This window comes from Schistocerca americana, chromosome 6 (genome assembly GCF_021461395.2).
Source record: "Schistocerca americana isolate TAMUIC-IGC-003095 chromosome 6, iqSchAmer2.1, whole genome shotgun sequence".
Lineage (NCBI taxonomy): Eukaryota > Metazoa > Arthropoda > Insecta > Orthoptera > Acrididae > Schistocerca > Schistocerca americana.
In genome coordinates this window covers 399,739,742-399,760,636 of record NC_060124.1, presented here as the reverse complement: position 1 = coordinate 399,760,636, position 20,895 = coordinate 399,739,742, and the positions used below count along the sequence as shown (strand labels likewise).

The window sequence follows — 20,895 nt, the reverse complement described above, 5'->3', positions numbered from 1 at the left end:
ATTTGGGTTTTGGTTGGGTTTGGGCGGATTCTCCATTTTCCCACCCAGGTTTCTAGTCTTTGTAGGTAAGCCTATGTCTTTCGTTGTACGGTTGTCGTCTTCAATTCTGTGCACCAGTAGGCGGTGTCGTCAGCGTACAGTCCTACCGTTTCTTTGGGGGTTATTGTCGTTGGTACGTCAGCCTTGTAAAGCGCGTATAGAAGCGGGGTTAGGATACCTCCTTGTCGCACTCCTGCTTGCGGTGTGAATTCTTGGGAGGAAGCGCCACCGACATGTCCCTTGCACTTCCTGTTTGTGATGTACGTCCGTATTTGTCGTATAACCTTGGCCGGGAGGCCCAATTTGTCCAGTTTGTTGAGCAGTCCTGTATGCCAGAGCTTGCCGAAGGCACGCTCTATTTCTGAGAAGACTGCGAGCGTGCAGTGTCCTCTGTTGAAGCATTGCGTTATTCCGTTGGTCAGTCTGATTAACGGGTCGTTGGTGGAGTGATTTTGTCGGAAACCTGATTGTGTCAAAGGGAGGATTTCGTTGCGTTCTACGTACGTTTTTATGCGGTCAGTTAGTATCCTTTCCTCCCTACGACGTCGAGTAGCGATATCGGTCTGTAGGATCTTGGGTCAGTCTTTCGTTTGTCAGGTTTTGGTAGCATTATTGTTTTGCTAGTTTTCCAAGTGGTAGGTAGTGTTTCGTTTGTGAGACAATAGTTGTAGATGATGGAGAGGATGGGTCTCAAGAGGTGGGCTGGGGCTCTCTGGAAGTGAATACGTCTTATGTCATTTTGTCCCGGGGCTGTGTTACGTCCTGAGTGCATGGCATTAATTATTTCTGCGTTGGTGATCTCTGCAGTCAGCGTGTTTTCGTCTTCTGTTTCTGTCGTTGGGGTGTTTAGGGTTATGGTTAGTTGTTGCTCGACGTGTTATCTGAAGTTGTCGTCGAATTTAGCGTCTTGTGCGAAAGAGTATACTTGCTGCAGTACTTGTCGAAATGCCTCGGCTTGTTCTGCTTTGTCTGTTGTTGGCTCGTTGTCCACTAGTAGTGTAGTGTTTGTGGTCTGTCGTTGTCCCGTTAGGTGTTTTAAAACGTTGCCAAAATTTCCCTCCTTCCCTGTAGTTTAGTCTTCTGCATGTGTCGTCCCACTATCTTTGTCGGTATTCAGATATGATTCTTTTAGTTCTGGCATTCAGTCTATTCCATTGTCTAGGTCTGGGTTGTTGTCGTGTCTGATTTGTCTACAGAATTGTTTTTTTTTTTTTTTTCTAATTAGATTGAGGGCTTCCCGGGGGATGGCTTGTGTCCAATTTTCGACTACTATGGTGGGAATGGCTCCATCTATTGTTTGATGTATATTGTTTGACAGTCTCTATTCTTTCAGTGGCGTGTTGGACGTCGTCATCGTCAGTTACCGTCAGTGGTATTGATAGCTGTTCTGTGAGTACGTCTTTATATTTGTCCCAGTCCGCATTTGCGTATTTGCGGATCGTTCTTCTTGTGGATATATGGTCTGGGGGCAGGGTGGCGCTGGTCGAAAAAAGGATTGGTAGGTGGTCGCTCGTTGTAGAGGTGCCCACGACAGCATCTGACATTGTGTCGCTAATGTTGTGTCCATACAGTACGTGGTCTGGTGTCGAGTGGCTTCGGTGCCCCTATGAACGTCGGTTGGTTGACTGGTAGCCGATCCATCGGTTCTGTCGTCAGGAAGTCAAATAGACTTCGACCGTTTCCGTTATCGGCTGTGTCCCCAAGCATATGGTGTCGTGCGTTAAAGTCTCCTAGTATTATGTATTTATTGTACGTCATCATATGTCGTTGGAAGTGCAGTGGTAGGGGCGTTCCGGATGGGTTGTACAGACAGGCTATCGCGGGAGTGCGTCTATTTTTGTCTCTTATCTGTACTATAACTACTTCTACATTATTGAGTGGTGCCGGGAGAGGGATCTCCTTTGCTGCAATCGTGTTCTGTACGAGTAGAACTACTACTCCTCTTCCATCTAGTCTGTCCTTTCGGAATGTGATGAATTTGGGGATGTTGAAGGCGTGTGTGTTCCTTAGCCATGTTTCGGTGATGCCTGCAACATGGACACCTTCCTGTTGTATGGTGTGTGTTAGTAGTGAGCGTTTCGGTTTGACGCCTTGAGTGTTTACCGATACTCGTAGTAGACGTATTGTGTCGGTCGTCGTGGAGGTGCCTGGGAGGGAGCGGGTTGGAGTTAGGGGGTGGGTGCCTGTTTAATTCGTGTTCTGTAGTGTGTGTTGTGGTGTGTGCTGAGGTGTGGCCAACCTCAGTGATGTAATACTAAACTGTGAGTAGCCATTGTAAAGTGACTGGTGAGCTTCGCTACGTTACTTAGCGAAGTTTTACACTGCATTATGAGTGACGAAGAGATTCCTGGCCCATCGCGGGCAACGCCAAATACTCCATCCACTCCTCAGAGAAGAGCAAGGGGTAGCACACTACGGAGTCGAGAAAGAAAAATAATTAGTAATGTCGCTAAATGCTGTGAAGAGGCCGGCCGCTGTGGCCGAGAAGTTCTAGGCGCTTCAGTCCGGAGCCGCGCTGCTGCTACGGTCGCAGGTTCGAATCCTGCCTCGGGCATGGATGTGTGTGATGTCCTTAGGTTAGTTAGGTTTAAGTAGTTCTAAGTTTAGGGGACTGATGACCCCAGATGATAAGTCCCATAGTGCTTAGAGCCTCTCAGCCAATAACACGAACCGTTACTTATACAGGGGTGAGCGTCAGTTCCGTGAAAAGAATGCGTAGATTTTCTAAAGACAGCCCTGGAAAATCACCAGAAACTCCCGGCAAAAAAAAGGTAAATTTCAGTTCAAAAATTTTCAGTTCGACGTTGCTTTGAATCTGCCTTACCGTTTGTCTGAATTACTGTAGTCGTTTTGTTTTTATGGTGTGAAAGAATTTCTTGTCCTCCAATAGGCATATAAAATTGAGTCTAAAGCTGTAAATTAGTCACATCTACGCAATTCGCTTTGTAGCGTAGCGGTCACTGTGCTGTACCGAAGGTGACGGGCACGAATCCTGTTACACCGCAATTTTTTTAATATTAATAGCAAGGACTGTTATAATCATTTTCACTCAATTCAGTTAAATGTGACTGCATAGTACGACACCAGGGACCATAACCTACTACACTACCTAACACTACTCTGTAAGTGTTTTAAAAAAGTAGATTCTTCACCTGGAAACGTCTCCTTGTTACTTCTAACTACACATTTTTACAGTCTGACTCTCTAACCCTTTTTTAAATTCTCTTTTATTTAGGCCAAGATCTACTGGAAAAATCCAGTTGGATAATTTCGACAGGACTGTCGTAAAACAAACAATCGAAGATTTTTATGTGGTACAGAGACTGCTCCCACTCTGAGAACACTTCGTCCTGTACTACAAGAAAAGATCGGCTGGACGTGGGGTATTACTTCACTGCGGAATATTTTGTTATCCATGGGATTCACATGGCAAAAAGTACAAAATAAGCGGTCTTTACTGCTAGAGCGTGGAGACATTGTTGATTGGCGGTCGCGTTTCATTGTGTAAATGAAACATCTGAGGGAAGCAGCCACAGAAATATTCTACTTGGATGAAACGTGGATCGACAGCCATATGACAGTACGTAAATGTTGGCAGAAGAGTGATATTGTCGGCGTTGAGAGTTGGGGAACGTCCTCCAAAAGACTGATTATTGGAAGCGTTGGACCAAGGAAGGGATTTGTCAGGGAAGCCGAACTAAAATTTTGGGTTAAATCAACTAAAGGTGACTACCATGGTCAGATGAATTTAGGAAATTTTGAAAGGTGGTTTTCAAGCATGGTGCTCCCGAAACTTCCTCCGAAGTCGGTAATTGTGATGGAAAACACCCTCATGGTATGGCACCAAAGTGAGGATGTTGGAACGGCTTCAAAATAGGCGTGTCGCCTGTAATGAGAGCATGAGAAAGCAGGTTCTGTTCGCTTTAATACAAGAGCATAGACCTGCTAAAAAAACATATGTAATTGACGAAATGGAGAAAGAGAAAGGCCACATGGTTGTACGCTTGCCTCCCTACAATTGTGATTTGAGTGCGGTAGTACTGGCATGGGCGAAATTAAAACGGTTGTTTAGGGAGCGCAACATTTCAGTTAACCTTTTTGCGACAAGTGAATCCCTTTTATCTGTAACTGCCGATGACTGGGAAGGGTACTGCAGGAAGGTCCAACAACTAGAAGAAGAATATTGGAGGCGTGATTGTGTTGTTGAGCTAGCAATAGACGATATCATTATTAACACTGCCGAAACGGACAGTAGCGACGAACATGAAGCACACACAGAAGAGGAGTACAATGAAAGTGATTCTGAGTGATGTATTTGAGGGTACAATACAGCGTAACAATTGTCAATAAATTTTCCAAATTTATTCCTTCTCTTTTTATTGCCACAATGTAAGTTTTTCTAGTAGTTCTGTATAATGCCAAATTGTCCAAGAGAATTGTTACGAAATTAGTAGCAATAGGCAGTATATTCGGTATGAAACTTTCGATTTCACTTCATAACGGCCAACAGTCGAAATTGCAGTATTGGGTTTTACACATAAATAATTTCACGTATCCTGCAATTATTTTATTATTCCGCTGTCCGCTTTTGCGCTAGTATATGCGCAACATTAACAGTTGCTGCTGCGGCTAATAGATGGCATTGTGTATACAGCTTGGAGCACAAATTTTATGTGGATGCCAGAGTGTTGCCAGCACTGCGTGACGTTAGCGTGACTTATTATCCCGCCAAAATGCTGTGTGCTGGTGGGCGGAGCTTACCTCCTCTATACCCTGCACCCCCCCCCCCCCCCCACCGCCGTTGCCGTTATAACTTGCACACACACACACCCCTCCCCTCTGAAACCAACAACTGGTATACCACAGCTTTCCTTAACAATGGGAGCGCGTCGCTGCAGAGTATTATTAGTATCGCCAGGGTTGTGATATGTACGAGAATTCTCGTACGCATACGAGAATTTCGTCATTTGTACGATGTACGAGGCAAAAGTGAATATTGTACACGAACATACGAAAATTTTGCCTAAAACTTTTTTTTTTAGCGTATAATCCGATCGATAACTGGAGTCGTTACAGACCATTTGTTTGAAAAATAATCAATTCATCTGTTATATTTTTAAAATGATTAGAAACTGTTCCGAATCCATGCAGTCTCTGTCAATGAACAAATTTCAGGCAGGAGAGAGAGCACCAAACTACCGACATGACAAAACGATTAAAGGTCGAGAATGAGGCTTAGTTCAAAGCCTGGCCCTGGAAAATAAATTAAATGAGCTAACAATAACGAATCACTTTGCTTTGCATGACATATTTCACTCAGTTCGAATTGTTAAGTTTCAGAAATAGAGCGGCCAACGAATCTCAAAGCACTAAATGGAACTTTAATCGACTATTATTGGAAAGCAATTAACAGTAGACCTAATTACCCTACAATACTGTGGAATTGTTAAGTACAAACGAAAGACATTTCATCAGACGGTATTGTTTCTTCTTCAACAAACGATACTCTTAACAATGCGGTATTTCGCGTGTAGTCATTACGAGTACGTTTAACTGAATTCATTTACTGTGTAGTTTCTTTTTGTAAGTGTTTCGGGTTACTGTGTGTTACTGTGAGTGGAGAAATGGGAAGTGACAGTGAATATGAAAACACAAGCACGAAACTTTCGTGCACGCCGGAGAAAAAAGGTCTAAAAAGAGGTGAAATCTCGAAGACAGAACGGCCTGTCCATCGACAACAAAAATTTCGTGATGAGTGGCTACATATGCCAGGTTTAAGTAATTGGCTGGTGCGCGATAGTGATCCGCTCAGGCCGCGATGCAGATATTGCAATACCAGCATGGTTTCCGAAATCCAGAATATTAAAAACCATGCCAGAAGTAAGAAGCACCTAAACATGGTGCAGTCTGCTACCGTGCGACAGCCTTCAGTTGCTCAATTTGTCACAAACGCACAACCAGTTAAGAGGAAGGTTGCTAAAGCTGAAATCAAATTATCAGCATTCTTAGCAGAACATAATGTGGCATTTTTAGCTGCTGACCATTTATCCGGTTTGTTAAATGATATTTTTCCAGACTCGGATATTGCAAAGGCAATGACTCTTAAACGGCACAAAGCACGTGCCATTGTTTCTAATGTTATTGGGACGTCACACAAAGAAGTGTTGGCGAAAAAACTACAACACGCCAAATTTAGCATAATGAAGGACGAGTCCACCGATATCGGAACTGTGAAAAATTCCTGCGTGGCGATCCGCTTTTATGACAAAGATTCAGGTGAGTAATAATAAGAGCTAGTTTTGAAATAATAACCAAATTAATTCTAAAATAAATTTTCCTGTTAAGCTACCACTTTGTATCACTTCTCCTTTTACAGGTTGTATTGAAAGTAAGTTTTGGAGCTATATAAAGTTTATGAAGATGGAGACTTAAATGTTGAGAAAGCTTCTACTGCAGAAAATCTCTACAATGGTGTAGTAAAAACGTTTCAACAGCATAACATTCCATTTGCCAATATTATTGGCTTTGGAGCAGATGGTTGCAATACTATGATGGGAGTTCGTAATTCTGTAGCAAGCACGTTCCGAGATAGCTGCCCGGGAATTTTTGTAATGAAGTGTGTTTGTCATTCGGTGCATATATGCGCAAGCGAGGCGTGCAAGAACCTTCCAAGAGCTTGTGAGGACCTCGCGAGGAATATTTATGGTTTTTTCAAACTCAGTGCGAAGAGGCAGGCAGAGTTCAAGGAATTTCAGGTATTGTAGCATTTTATATCTCATAGACTTTATTTTACGTCCGATCGTGTGGAAATTGGCTAAACATTATGTTTTATTCCAGGTATTTTTAAACTTTGAACCACACAAATTACTACATTCTTCACAGACACGTTGGCTGTCAATGATCGCGGTTGTTAGGACAGTGCTGGAAAACTGGGATGCTCTATTGCTGTTTTCTAACCAAAAATGGCTTTCTGAGCGAGTTCTAAGTGTTGAACAAGTTTTTGACTGTTTACATGACTCCTTTGCAAAAATGTATTATATCTTAGAGTGGATTCTACCAAAATTTACTACTTTCAACGAGTACTTCCAGTCTAGAGCAGTAGTAATTGTTGACCTTCATGACAAGATTAGAGCTCTCTATACAGAAATACTTCTGTATTTCATGAAACGCACTTATGTCATGGGAAAAAATCTCAGTGGTGTTGACCCAAAATCTGCAGCTCATCATCTGGAAGATTCACAACTGTATTTGAGTGTGAAAATTCTGAAGAACGTTGGCACACCAGAGATAAAGAATCACCCACATCTTATCAAGGATTTTTATCATCGATGCAGGAACTTTCTTGTGGTGAGTACATCTCGTTTGCCTGAAATCATATATAATTTGTGTTTTATTGTTTTCTATACATTTGTGTGTTTATGTGTGGCATACCTAATGAGAGCTATTAATTCTCAAATATTACAGACAGCTTCGTGCCAGATCAAATTACGGTATGATATTGAAGATAAAGTGCTGTCCAAACTAGCGGCACTCAAACCTACAAATGCCCTGTCACAAAGTTTCCGAGATACAACAGCTTCACTCATGCCTTTAATGGAACTGTTGCCACGTATAATTCCTCCCTCAGATCTCGATTTAGCACAAACTACAGATGACCAGTGGAGGCGTCTCCCTCTGGTTTTGGCTTGTCTCCCAGACTCACTACAAAAGGAACAATCACCGGATAAAATGTGGAATATGTTAAATAACGAACCTGAAGAATTTAAGGAATTGAGCGTTTTCGCTCTCTCAATTTTGAGTTCACCTAATTCAAATGCAGACTGCGAAAGAGTTTTTTCTAAGGTGTGTAAAGCAATGTAGCTAATAACTAGTTAATAATATGATTTCATACTTGTCAGGTTATTGAAGTTTCATGTTCAACTTCAGATAAACATCATGAAAACCAAAATTAGGAACGGACTCCAAACCAGTACACTGCATGGAGCACTTCCTGCCTCTGAATGCATTAAAGAACGACCAGGAAACAACGGAACATGTGTAACTTTTGAGCCAACACACGAAATGTACGAGAAAATGGCGTCGGACACTCTTTATGAAACGAAACAGGAAGAAGAAGATGTAGACATCGAATTTGTTTCATAATTACAAATTCTTGTTCATAGTTTTATTCATTTGTAAATAAGGTTTTGTAAAGCTGTATATATACTACAAATAAAAAATTTTCAAAACGTACGAGAATTTTTACTAAAATACGAGAATTTCATGAGGTTGGTACGAGAATCGCGCTGTCTGGCTATCACAACCCTGAGTATCGCATTAAATTCACTTTGCGAGTGGTCACGGCGTAAGCAGTAGGCAAAACGTACTTTGTTGATAAGAAAATGTTTATATTTGATAATGTAGTTTGTACCAGTGTAATAATATGTCAGTAACGGACGTAACACATGACCGGAATAATGTTAGTGGGTTTTCCTGGTGTAAAAGTAGAATAAATATGAAGTAAAAGTTAAGAGTGTTACCTGTGATTCAGTGGTTTAATGACCCCAATAAAAGAAAAAAAACGAATTAACGTCCCTTTTCATCCTTTGTGTGAGCTTTGTAGTCAGCAAAAAGAGATTGGGAAGGTGACAAGATGTATCGGCCAATTTGCGGGTGGCTTTTAAACGTTTATATTTCTTGTTTCTCGGCTTTAAAGTGTCATTTTTTGTTCCTTATTTTTGTTGTTTCCTTACGAGAGACTCTCCAAAGTCTTAACTGTTTTCCGCCGTTTCCCTATAAAATATTTAGTGAAGCAGATAGTTATAGTTCGAGTGTTACAAGATGCCGAATTTTTTTTTTCCTACAGAACGGAGCGCCACCGCAGTCGTACCTACATGAACAAGTATTTCTTAACAATGAGCCTCCTCAACAATGGATCAGCACTGAGTGCCTCATGGCTTTCGCAGTGCTCCATTGGCGGTATGTGACACGCCTTTTATGCGCAATGGGTTATGAATCACTTCATCTCTTTGTTGGAGCTTTCAATAGATAACAGCTGTACACAGTCGAAAAGGCAATGGAAACGGATAGAGAATGAAATGATAGGCTTACCAAGTTGCAATGAATTTGCTTTGGTGGAATGTCACACCATAGAACCATGTTGGTTCATCTTGTCTGATCAATGTTGTTAAATTTTAATGCTTTTTGAATAGGTGATACAGAAAGTCTGTGGCATAGTTTCATTTGTCCTGTCGTGTCTGTTGTTGTTGTCTACAAATGAACGTTATGTTAAATACGCTGTGTACTCTATTGTCGTACTTCTGATGAATAAAATATCAGTTTACTTTAAGCTGCCTATGACATTCCAACATGTTAGCAAAACATTGTATCCGCTTGGTATATCGAAAGTTTTGCGGTAATGATGTGCGAGAGTTTTAGGCGCTTTTGATGGTGGTGACACATTATGAAACATCACAATAATCGACGACAGCAGTCGAAAAGCAACGGATTGAAAATGTCGGGGAGAAGTGGACAACAAGCGAATTATTATGAAAATTATTTTGGAGTGTGATGGAGCTTTGGAATTTGGCACTGGTTCAAGTAAACCATAAAAATGTGCACAAGGTGATACGCTGCATAGGTGAAGGCTAACTCCAATGCTAAGAATCGTCTTACAATGTAGCTCGATACAAAGTCGTTGCTTTGGATTGGTGAATGCGTGACTGCTAAAGATACTTAGTAAAAGCCATAAAAAATCTACAATGTGCGCTCGGCGGACAGTATTGATTTACGTCGACATCATCTTCACAACATCGAATGGAAGGCACCCAGTGCCTTGCAATGTCACTTACATATATTAGATGATGAACGTGTAGTCTTGAGTCCGAAGACTGGTCCCGTGCGGTTCTCCACTCTAGATTATACTGTGCAAGCCTATTCATAGCAAGCCTATTCATGTCCGAATAATTACTGCAACTTACATCTAACTGAACCACCTCAATGTATTCAACCTTTGGTTTCCCTCTACAATTTTTAACCTCCACACTTCCGTCCAGCTGACCAAAGTGGCCGAGTGATTCCAGGCGCTACAGTCTGGAACCTGCGACCGCTACGGTCGCAGGTTCGAATCCTGCCTTGGGCATGAATGTGTGTGATGTCCTTAGATTAGTTAGGTTTAAGTAGTTCTAAGTTCTAGGGGACTGACGGCCTCAGCAGTTAAGTCTCATAGTGCTCAGAACCATTTGAACTTCAAACTGACAGTTCCTTCACGCCCCGTAATGTACCCTATCAACCGATTCCTTGTTTTAGTCAAGTTGTACCATAAATTTCTTTTATCTGCAATTCGATTCAGTACCTCCTTATCAACTACGCGATCTACCCATCTAATCTTCATCATTCTTCTATAGCACCACATTTCAGAAACTTTTATTCTCTTGTTGTATGAAAGGCTTATCCTCCACATTTCACTTCCGTAGACAAACACCTTCAGAAAAGACATCCTAACACTTAACTTTACATTAGGTGCCAAAAAAAAACCTCTTTTTTTATAAACGATTTTCCGTTATAATTAGCCGATTCTATAGCCTCTCTTCTTAGGCCATCTGATATTCCGCTGCCCAAATACTACTCCTAGTGTCTCATTTTCTCGTCGAATTCCCTCAGCATCGCCTGGTTTAATTCGACCACATTCCATCACCCAGGCTTTGCTTTTGTTTATGCTCATCTTATAACCTCTTTTCATAAAACTATCAGTTTCGTGCTAATGCTCTTCCAACCCCTTCGCTGTCTCTGACAGAACTGTAACGTTATTGTCATGCCCAGGCTTTTAATTTTTAACACGCTTAACTTTCGGTAATTTTGCAAACATTTCCAAAATAGTTTGAATATACTTTGTTACGTGGCACTGCTCACCTACTAATGATAGAATATGGATTAAAGTACAAAAACGTTTGAATTATGAGTTGAGAGTGACAGTTCGAGATGACAACATTACTTATGACGGCAATGAAGTCAAAAATATAAGCTAATCATTCTCAAAATAAACAGCAATGAAAGTTGAATCTGAGACTGATCTGCCGAAAAACGTCTAATTTTAATAGGAGGCAAAACATTGTAGAACTGGATTCGTTTGTAACAGATACAAAGGAAAATGTCATAGGTCAAATGGATGACCCAGACGAAACTAAATAAAAGATTATGCAATGTTGTCTTGTGAAAGTTATGTGGAAAGTTTGAGAACTGATAACAATACAAACATGTATAAAAGAGAAAAGAAGGTTTTAATGACGAGAAACTGTAATTCTTTCATAGATCTAAATATGCTGGACTGTGAGTAATGGAATATTTTAATACAATTAGTCATGTAGCAAGACGCGAGACAATGAGAACTCTTTCGCGTGTTGCAGCATAATGTGACTGGAGTATGAAACAGTTTGATGCAAAAACTGCATTTCTCAATGGTATTTTGAAGGAGGAAGTCTACAGGCGTCAATGCCATGATTGTGGTACAGGGCGTGTTTTCGTGAAAAGTTTCTATCGTTTGAAGCAAGTCTCAAAAGCCTAGTATAAAGTCTTACTAAATGTCTCAACGAATGTAATTTGTCGGAGAGATGTGCTAATCCATGTTCTACAGTGAAAAACGAAACAGTTTTTCATTTTGATGGATTGATCGTGGGCTCTACCGACTCAAAGACTGAATTTATTGATCATCTGGCTATTTCCTTCCAATATCAGTCACAGATGTGATAATAGGCATTTTCCTGTGGTGACTAGTTTCAGATCACCATGTCCATTTTCATACCACGGCCTTAGATGTAAGTGAAATCGTGCAGTTCCATCAATGTACGTGTGAGTAACCAAATATTCATTATTCCTCACTAATAATCACGCAGATGCTCTCGAACGGAAAGAAATCACATTACATACACATATGAAGTTTATCATTTTGTGTTTATGTAACGATTATTAATGAGGAATAGTGAATATTTGGTTAATCACATGTATGATGGTAGAAACTGTATGATTACACGATTATATTCAGATCTAAGGCCAGGATTTGAAAATGGATGTGATGGTCCGAAACTAGTCATCACGAAGAAATGACTATTTACATAGCTGTGGCAGGTGTTGGAAGAAAATCAAATTTAATACCAAAATAGGTAGTCTTATCCTCTATCACTATGTTGGAACTTCATAAATTCGGCTAATTGTTTTAAGATCACTGAGGCGTGTTACTGGGATTACAAATCAAGAAATTCGACAACTGTATGAAAATAAGTCTGCATATATGAAGATAATTTTACACAAATACGAGTCTAGTATGTTGGCTGCAAAAACAATAACTTTACCAACCGAACCAGTATAGACACTGCATGAATCACCTTTGAATAACGCTGAGAAACAGTATGCAAGACGAGATTTATTGTATGCTGTCAATGCTGCGAGAGTTGAAGATTAAGCAGAACAATCGTGTATACTTTGCAGAAGCAAATTCTTATATGCAGGGTGATTCAGAAGATTGCAAACAAATTGAAGGAAGTGATACAGAAGTCAAAAATACGATTTAAATTTTATGAACTTCAATGTATCCTGAGCCACTGAAAGCTTTGAAATGTCGGGAACACCAATGCTAATCAAAGCAAGATCTGTGAACAACTTAAAGGCGCCGTCAGATGTGGAAGCAACTAGGTGGAGCATCTGCACAAGTATGTGGCTTGCACAGTGCCACGGTGTTGGTCGGAAGGGGCGATCCAATAGCATGGCAATCTCGCTCCCCATATCTGACGCTTCTTGATTTATTTAATATTGGCTACATATTAAAATCATCATGTACCTGATACCAGTTCCCTACGAAGGACAGCATCTCGGCAAGATATTTGTAGTGTCTGATGCGGTTTGTTTGACGCTTGGTATATTTGGTAGAGTTCGCCATAATTTTCTACAAAGGTGTACTGAGTGTGGTATTCGCAATTTTAAACGCCTTTTATAATGTACAACACTGGTGAGTAAACAGTGCAGTATCTTTGTTGAACTTAAGGAGCGTGTGCTTTGATTGCCTTTGATGTTTCTGACATTCCCAAGGTTTGGGCGGCTCAGGATTACTTCCAGAACCACAAGTTTCTATTGAAAAGTGGTTGTATTTCGACACCTGCATCAGCCCCCTCAATTTTTGCGCAGCCTTCTATAACACTGTGATGCAAAAACGGGCTATATTTCTGATTTGTTCATTCAAATGAAATACATGTAGGATATAACCGAACTGAAATTACCTCTTTAGATTTCCTTTCTACTGAGAAATGTACATGGCAATTTTTAGCTAGCGGTATCAAACATCTCTGATGAGTGGCAAACTCAACAAAGCAAACATAATGCGGTGGCAAATGGCTCTAATTTCTGTTGTAAGCAAAGTAAGTAAGAGTTCCAACCTCACGAACTGAGTGTAGGGAACAGAAGCAGGAATACTGATACGCCATCTTGGAAAGGGTTAGCGTGGAGGTGGTTTGCCATTGCCCTCCTCCGAGCTGTTACGAAGTGTCGAGCGTGTTTTTGTACATAGGGGATGACTGTGGTGAGTGCTGATACTGTGCGGTGTCGTGTTTGTTTTATTATGGGTGTAGAGGGAGAGGCTGAAACAAGGTGCTGGCGCATTGGAATTTAGTCCAGGACATCGGCGCAAAACTGGCGATTAAGAAGTTTAAACTACCAACTCTCCTCCCCCGGCCGACCAAATATTGGCAGCGAAAGTATCATCAACCACCAGAATTCGAACTGGCTCCTTTAACTGCTCTGGACGTGTTAACGCGCGCGCCTTTGTACCTGTCCCTGTGTGCTCTGAACGTGTTTACGCGCGCCACCAGTCCTTCTACCTGGTACTCTGAACTTGTCTACATGCGCCACCAGTCCTTCTACCTGGTACTCTGAACTTGTCTACACGCGCCACCAGTCCTTCTACCTGGTACTCTGAACTTGTCTACACGTAGATACGTTCAGAGTACCAGGTGGAAGGACTGGTGGCGCCCGTAAACACGTTCAGAGCACACAGGGGCAGGTACAAAGGCGCGCGCGTTAACACGTCCACAGCAGTTATAGGGTTAAATACCGATACGTGCCTCTAACACCAGCAGCACACTAACAAAAATATGCTTTGCTCTATGAGTTAATGCCGCTAATTTCGGATAGTGAGCGCAATACATTAGTGTATGGTACTTCTCGCAAATTGTATCTTGGCATTTGTCGGGCGGGGTTTGTGGGCAGAGGGGAGCGCACAAGCTAAGCTGTGTGAAGTGATGGCTTGCGAAGGGAGGAGGGGTTGGGGGAGGAACAAACCGCTCCTCCATGTATTGTAAGCACTCGGTGCAGGCAACAGAAACCAGTGTTTTGAGCTTCCATGAGCTCCTGATAACCGGCTTTCTTTTCCGAAACGGAGTCAAGAGCATCATCACTCATCTTCGAAAATATCGCAATGAATATAGCACAACAAAAGGCAGATAGCGACAGACAGCTCAGCTCAGCAACAAAGAAGACGACACCGCAGTCAACACGGGCTAATGGCACACTGCGCTGTTGGCAACGAACATCTGCAAATAACTAATGCACGAATTCTTCCGGCTGGCGCAGTGGTTAGCACACTGGACTCGCATTCAGAAGAACGACGGTTCAAACCCGTCTCCGGCCATCCTGATTTAGGTTTTCCGTGATTTCCCTAAATCGTTTCAGGCAAATACCGGGATGGTTCCTTCGGAAGGGCACGGCCGATTTCCTTCCCAATCCTTCCCTAATCCGAGCTTGCGCTCCGTCTCTAAGGATCTCGTTGTCGACGGGACGTTGAACACTAATCGCCCTCTCCTCTTCCGGCTGCTGCCGACTGCTATTGTTCATGACTGGGGAGCTGCGCGCCAAAGTTACAGCCTACAGTGTTGTAGTGAGTTATTGTGTGTTTAACAATTGGTGTCTAGTGCTCTTTTTGTTTGTTTTTACGACTGACTGAACAAGTCTGAAAAGAATGTCAGGCAGTATATAAGACAGTTTAGAAAGCGTGGTTAAGTGATAAACAATTAAAGGATTGATTGTTGGAGGTGCCCAGGGAACCTAGTAGTGCACGGTGTAAATATTGCCAATGCAACCTGACTGTGCGTTTGTCAGATTTACTTCCGCATAGAAAAAGTAAGAAAATTTAAAAGCAGCTGAACGTGTTTCATCTTCACGACGGTCAACATTGCCATTTCAATCTATAAAACATACATAAGAACGTGCAACTGCTGAAGCTACTCTGACATTGTTTGTAGTTAATCATTGTGCAATTAGATCCGTTGATCATCTTGCAAATCTAACAAAGAAATTTATTCAAAGTGCTGGCTATGCATCTCTTTTACGGCTACAACATACGAAGAGCAATGCTTTGATCAGAAACGTTTTCTTCCAGCACTTTAAATCACAACTACAGAACGATGTTGGTAATGGACATTCAGTCTTTTGTAGATGAATCTACAGGCATTTCTGTAACCAAATTGTTGGCTGTGTGCACTATATTTTCCAAATGAACAAAGCAGAGATATTTCCACCTTTTTAGGAATTGTTGAACTAGAACTGGGGAATGCTGGATGTGTTGTTACTGCAGTAACTTTCAGATTTTGGTCTAGACATTAAACAAATGAAATAATTGGTAAAGATAATGCCTCAGTAATGGTGGGTTGGTGGGTATTAACAGTTGGGTTTGCCAGAAACTGCAAAGTGAGGTCCCTAATCTTGTACTGATCCCTATGTTTGCCATTCAGTTCAGTTAGCAGTATCCTCTGTTGCCCAAATACTACCAAGGAATCTTGAGTTCTTAATTTGTGAAACTTATTCTTGGTTTTCCAAATCTTCTTCTCGAAAGCCATGAATAGGCAGTTGTTTAAGAACCGCATTTTAAGTCAGTGGCTTGAACTACAGACACATTTTAAAATATCCAGACATCAAAATAAGTGATTCACAGCTGAACTATTATATAGTATGTACTCTGATGCCAGCAATTCAAAAAATGGTTCAAATGGCTCCAAGCACTATGGGACTTAACATCTGAGGTCATCAGTCCCATAGACTTAGAACTACTTAAACCTAATTAACATAAGGACATCATACACATCCATGTCCTAGGCAGGATTCGAACCTGCGACCGTAGCAGCCGCGCGGTTCCGAACTGAAGCGCCTAGAACCGCTCTGCCACCGAGGCCTGCAGGCCAGCAATAAACTTCATCTTCTGGTTCTTACACTAACTCTAGAAGAATGTCAGAAGGTCAATAAATCATTCCAAGAAATTACATCAGACCATTCAAGGCTACTGAAAGACTTAGTTCTACTTATTGTACGTCTTACGAGGCGGATTGTTGTCCCCGATTATCAGGGAGATTTGTTAACGGTAGATCTTAGAAAATACAAATCCTCTAATATTTATCTTGGCCATGAAGTAGAGGTTTCATTCGTAAATATGATTAACGAACATAGAATTAACGCAGAAAGCGAAAAAGTTTTTCGCAGCAGATGCGAAAATTTTCTGCTTTGTTTAGCAGAGGAACTCCATGGGCGACTGCCGGATAATGTCAAGGTTTCGCAAAAAGTGTGTCTGATTGCTCCAGGACGGTATTTGAGGATGTTGAAAGAAAGTATAATCCCGCTATCTCGGGAATTTCAATTACCTGTCACAGAAATAACACAGACTGACTTTCAGTGATCAAAATTAACTACTGTCCAATGGAAAAATGTCGACAATACAATAGAAGTTTGCCAAGAGATTGCATCATGTAAAGACACTGGTTGCCAAAATCCATTTCAGGAGCTCTCAGGTTTTGCGGTGATGCTTTTGGTGTTATCTTGCTCAAATGCTGAGGTCGAAAGAGCATTTAGCATGCTCAACAATGTGAAAACCTCGCTCAAGAATAGACTTAAAATGAACATGGTAAACGCAGTTCTCACTGTGCAGGCCGGACTTAGATGTGTGAACAAGTGCCGGCCTAATTACTTCTTACCAGAGCATGCTTTGAAGCAAATTGGCACAATGGCTGCGTACCAGGGTCGCCAACAATCCAGCACGTCAACAGAAGAAGAGGCAGAGGACGATATGGAAGAATTGTTGTTAATTTTCATCAACATACGTAGCTGAGTAAATATCTTTAAATTTGTGCATCTTCACGTTTTCGTGGCGCAATGACTGCTCCATTAAATTTTGGGCGTGCTGCGCGTAATTTCGGCTTTTTCTTCTAATGTATTGGCTGTAATACTGTCCAGCCATCTGTCTGTTGGCTCATTCTGAAGATGAGTGGACGTTATACAGCCGAAATATTAGAAGTTGAATGCGTGCGACTGGACGCCCGAAATTTATTGGAGCGTATTTAAATTTGCTTGTTACTGTTCCATTAAAATGTGATGTAGTTATACAATAATACATATTTTATATTTTGGCCGAGTTCAGCGGATTTTTGCCGGCCGCGGTGGTCTCGCGGTTCTAGGCGCGCAGTCCGGAACCGTGCGACTGCTACGGTCGCAGGTTCGAATCCTGCCTCGGGCATGGATGTGTGTGATGTCCTTAGGTTAGTTAGGTTTAAGTAGTTCTTAGTTCTAGGGGACTGATAACCACAGCAGTTGAGTCCCATAGTGCTCAGAGCCATTTGAACCATTTTTTCAGCGGATTTTTAAATGTTTGTTCGTCTCGTAAACTAGGTGTAAGTATAACGTTTAAAATAAATTTTAATTTCGTCTTTTTATTTGCAAGAAAATACGGAGATATCTGATTTTGACGGATTTTTAAATGTTTGCTCGATGCTCAAACAAAGTAATGAGTGTAATGTTTTAAAATAAGTTTTATTTTTTCTTTATTTTTGCAAAAAAATATGGAGATACTTTATTTTGACGGATTTTATTTTGTTGGTTTGACATAATTACGTGTTGACGACACTGCGTGTCAAATCAGTATATAGTTTACTGCCGTGCATTTGATGGAAAAAATTTCAGTATTATTTTAAGCAGTCTAAGATGTTTTAACATTTTATACTACATGCACGTACGGGCTAATGAAAAGCTAAGTCTGCGTTCACATTTATTTTTCGTCATTCTTGAACTATTTTGCAGGCTCGTTTGCTTTTCCGTTCAAAAATTTGCCGCCCAGGACACGTCTCGTGCGACGTGTACAGACGTTGCGGTTCAACCGATTAGTTCATCATGTAACACGTGCAGAGATACATACAAAGAGGAAACAAAATTAAGCAAACTACGACATGCTGCATGCGTTTCAGAAGAGCAACAGACTTTTAGCTGTGGCACTTACCGTGGGTGGAGGCGATATGAGCTCTTAGCAGCGACTGCCCCGTATTTATAAAGGCTTGCCCACGCCGCTTTGTGGATGGTAGCCAATCGCGATGTAGCTTGTGCGCATGAACCAGCAGGGTCTGTAGGGGTGGGAGAGCAAGCGATGACGGCTTCTAACCGCGGGGGAGGGGAGGCTGAAACAGCGATTACATTTTCTGTCAAAGGCACGCGTCTCCAAGCAGAGCACAAAAAGAATCTGTAGGAAGACAACAGTGCATTCACTGTTAGACTCACTGATACCCTGAAGCGAGTTAAGCGTTAGCAGTTTTGAACCGAAAATAGGAACTCTGTTGAAATTTGCACTGTGGTGGAGTGTTTTTAAAACGATGGAAATAATAGATTAAAGACATAAAATTGTGTTTCTGATTTCTGAACATTTAAATAATGTGTTCGGCATAATTCTGTTTCACTAAACCACATTTTACGTATTACAAATTGGCATATGAGTCTGGTTGCTCATATTCTGTTCCAGTGTTCTGTGCTATGCACTACTGCAACTTGCTCCACAGTGTAATCGACGGACTATTTGCTACACATTGTTAACGTAGCTTGCGTAAAAATCTATACTGATATATCCACTATCCTTCGCACGACGTATGCCGTTCATTGAAATGGTCGGACAAGTTATACAGTTGAATTATGGCTGATGATAACACTAGCGAACAGTGAAAGCTGTAAATGGTATGAAATAAGTGTTTGTTAACTACATGGACCACCTGATAACGAAAAAGACAATGAGAAACTCGAATTTGCTTTCTTTTCCAAGTTAAAAGGGGTGCATCTGATTATATTTTATTAGCATCAATTGCCAAAATCCTTCCAGTGGCGGATCCAGGATGTTGTTTTGGGAGGGGCTTGACCCAACTGAGCGTAGGCTTCCTCAAGGTAAACATTAATATGCTAAAAATCACACACAATTTTATTTTGCTCATTTGAGGCATAGCGAGTCTCCTCGGATAACGCTTTGCAAATTCTTCATTGACTTCCACAGGTTGTAGGCTGCCAGATAAGTCTCGGTGAATATACATGGCAGCCAAACCATTCAACCTGTTATCCGTCGTTGCCGACTTTATCAGTTTAAGCGAAGTGAAGCTAAGCTCCACACTGCAAGTAGATACTGGTAATGTAGCGAGAATTTGTAAAAGAATTTTTATATTAGGGAAAAAGTCATTTGTCTCTTGATGTGCCTCTGCTGCTGTTTTGGGGGAGATATTCCCTGTCTCTCCAGAGCTACTTCCAAAGAGTTATTTCTCCCGATGACGAGAGAGGATGAGGGAAGTCACCGCTGTAAAGACGTGCAGCTGCCACTAAAAGAGTTCAGATGTTTTGTTTTTACGATGGCATTTGGTATAAGGGTGAACAGGTCGACATTTGAAGAATGCTCTGCTCTCGAAAAGTGACACCCCCAACTGTCCCAATACAAAATCTATGAAAGGAAGGAATACATTCAATCTGAAACAAAACACGACACATTATTCTCGAACTCGAAAGAACAGAACAGAAAGAAATGCTGCATCAAGCAAAAAGCGTGTGTATGTATTAAAGGTTTATTTTACCTGTAGTATTCCTTAACATCAGGTGCTTCTATACTTGAGCGATGAGCAGAACGTTTGGCGATTCTGGGTGCTTGCACTGGGATGTCCAAAGGTTCTACAATATGACATCCCTCTTGGATCACCTTGTTTACGTTTCGATGTCATTTTTTTGAAAATCTGACCTTGATTAAAATTAAAAGCCGCTTGAACAGCGCATTCTATTGTGTCTGTTTCGACAAACCATACAACAATGCCCTATGTGCACAGCAGCGTAGCAAGCGCTTTGTCACAAACGGCACACTCGTGTCGGGTGGAAGTGGGGGGGGGGGGGGGGGGGGGGGGGATGGCGGTGGCAGTGGTGCGTGTATGTAGCTGCGTTCCGAACGGGTGGCGCGCGATTTAAAAATTAGTCACATAAGCATCTTCTTAGGGAGATGTAAAATTTGAAAACGTACTACACCTACTTAAAATGGATTACGTAACAAGTGATGAAAATTGTACTGTAGGTAGTTAGTACTCAGACAAGAGGATAATATCAAGTTTAATTTGAGATTTGTCACGGGTGGACCCAGGTGCTTTTGAGGAGGGGTGGGGGGGGGGGGGGGGGCTTGAGCCACTTAGCCCACCCTGAATCCGCTACTGATTCTTTCCCAAATAGGCTTCTAAATCCCGCTGTTGGTAGACAGAGTGATGAAGTTTCCGGCAACAATATCTGTGTGTATTTTGTCAGAGGAAGGGAGGAGTGGAGAACGTTTCATTTAAGCATACTTTCAGCCTTTTATAAAGCGTGTTCTGTTCGTGTGCTGGGAGAACGTGTTACAGAAGTATCGTTAGTGCGTGTGGTCATAATAATTGGTGTGATTCAATATGCCTCGCAAATGCGTGAACGGTGCTGAAATTTTTTGCTACATTTGTGGGCAGGCTACACTGAAATCGCAAAGGAGGCCAATAACGCCATATATTAGGAAGGCGTACCAGAACAAACCCTGGGTTCCTCGTGTAT

The 20,895-nt window shown here is 41.6% G+C and overlaps 1 protein-coding gene across 5 annotated transcripts in view; it reads right to left on the bottom strand.

Moving 5' to 3' along the window:
- LOC124619393 overlaps nucleotides 1-18,482 on the bottom strand; it is a 224,121-nt gene extending 205,639 nt beyond the window's left edge. For 2 of the 5 annotated variants that reach the window (XM_047145743.1, XM_047145745.1), the window contains exon 1: nucleotides 18,317-18,475. The gene's annotated coding sequence lies outside the window, so the exon portion shown is untranslated. Of the gene's footprint in view, nucleotides 1-18,316 lie in introns of all 5 variants that reach the window. The other 3 variants (XM_047145744.1, XM_047145741.1, XM_047145742.1) reach the window with 3 other exon arrangements.
- Between the last annotated feature and the right edge of the window lie 2,413 nt (nucleotides 18,483-20,895).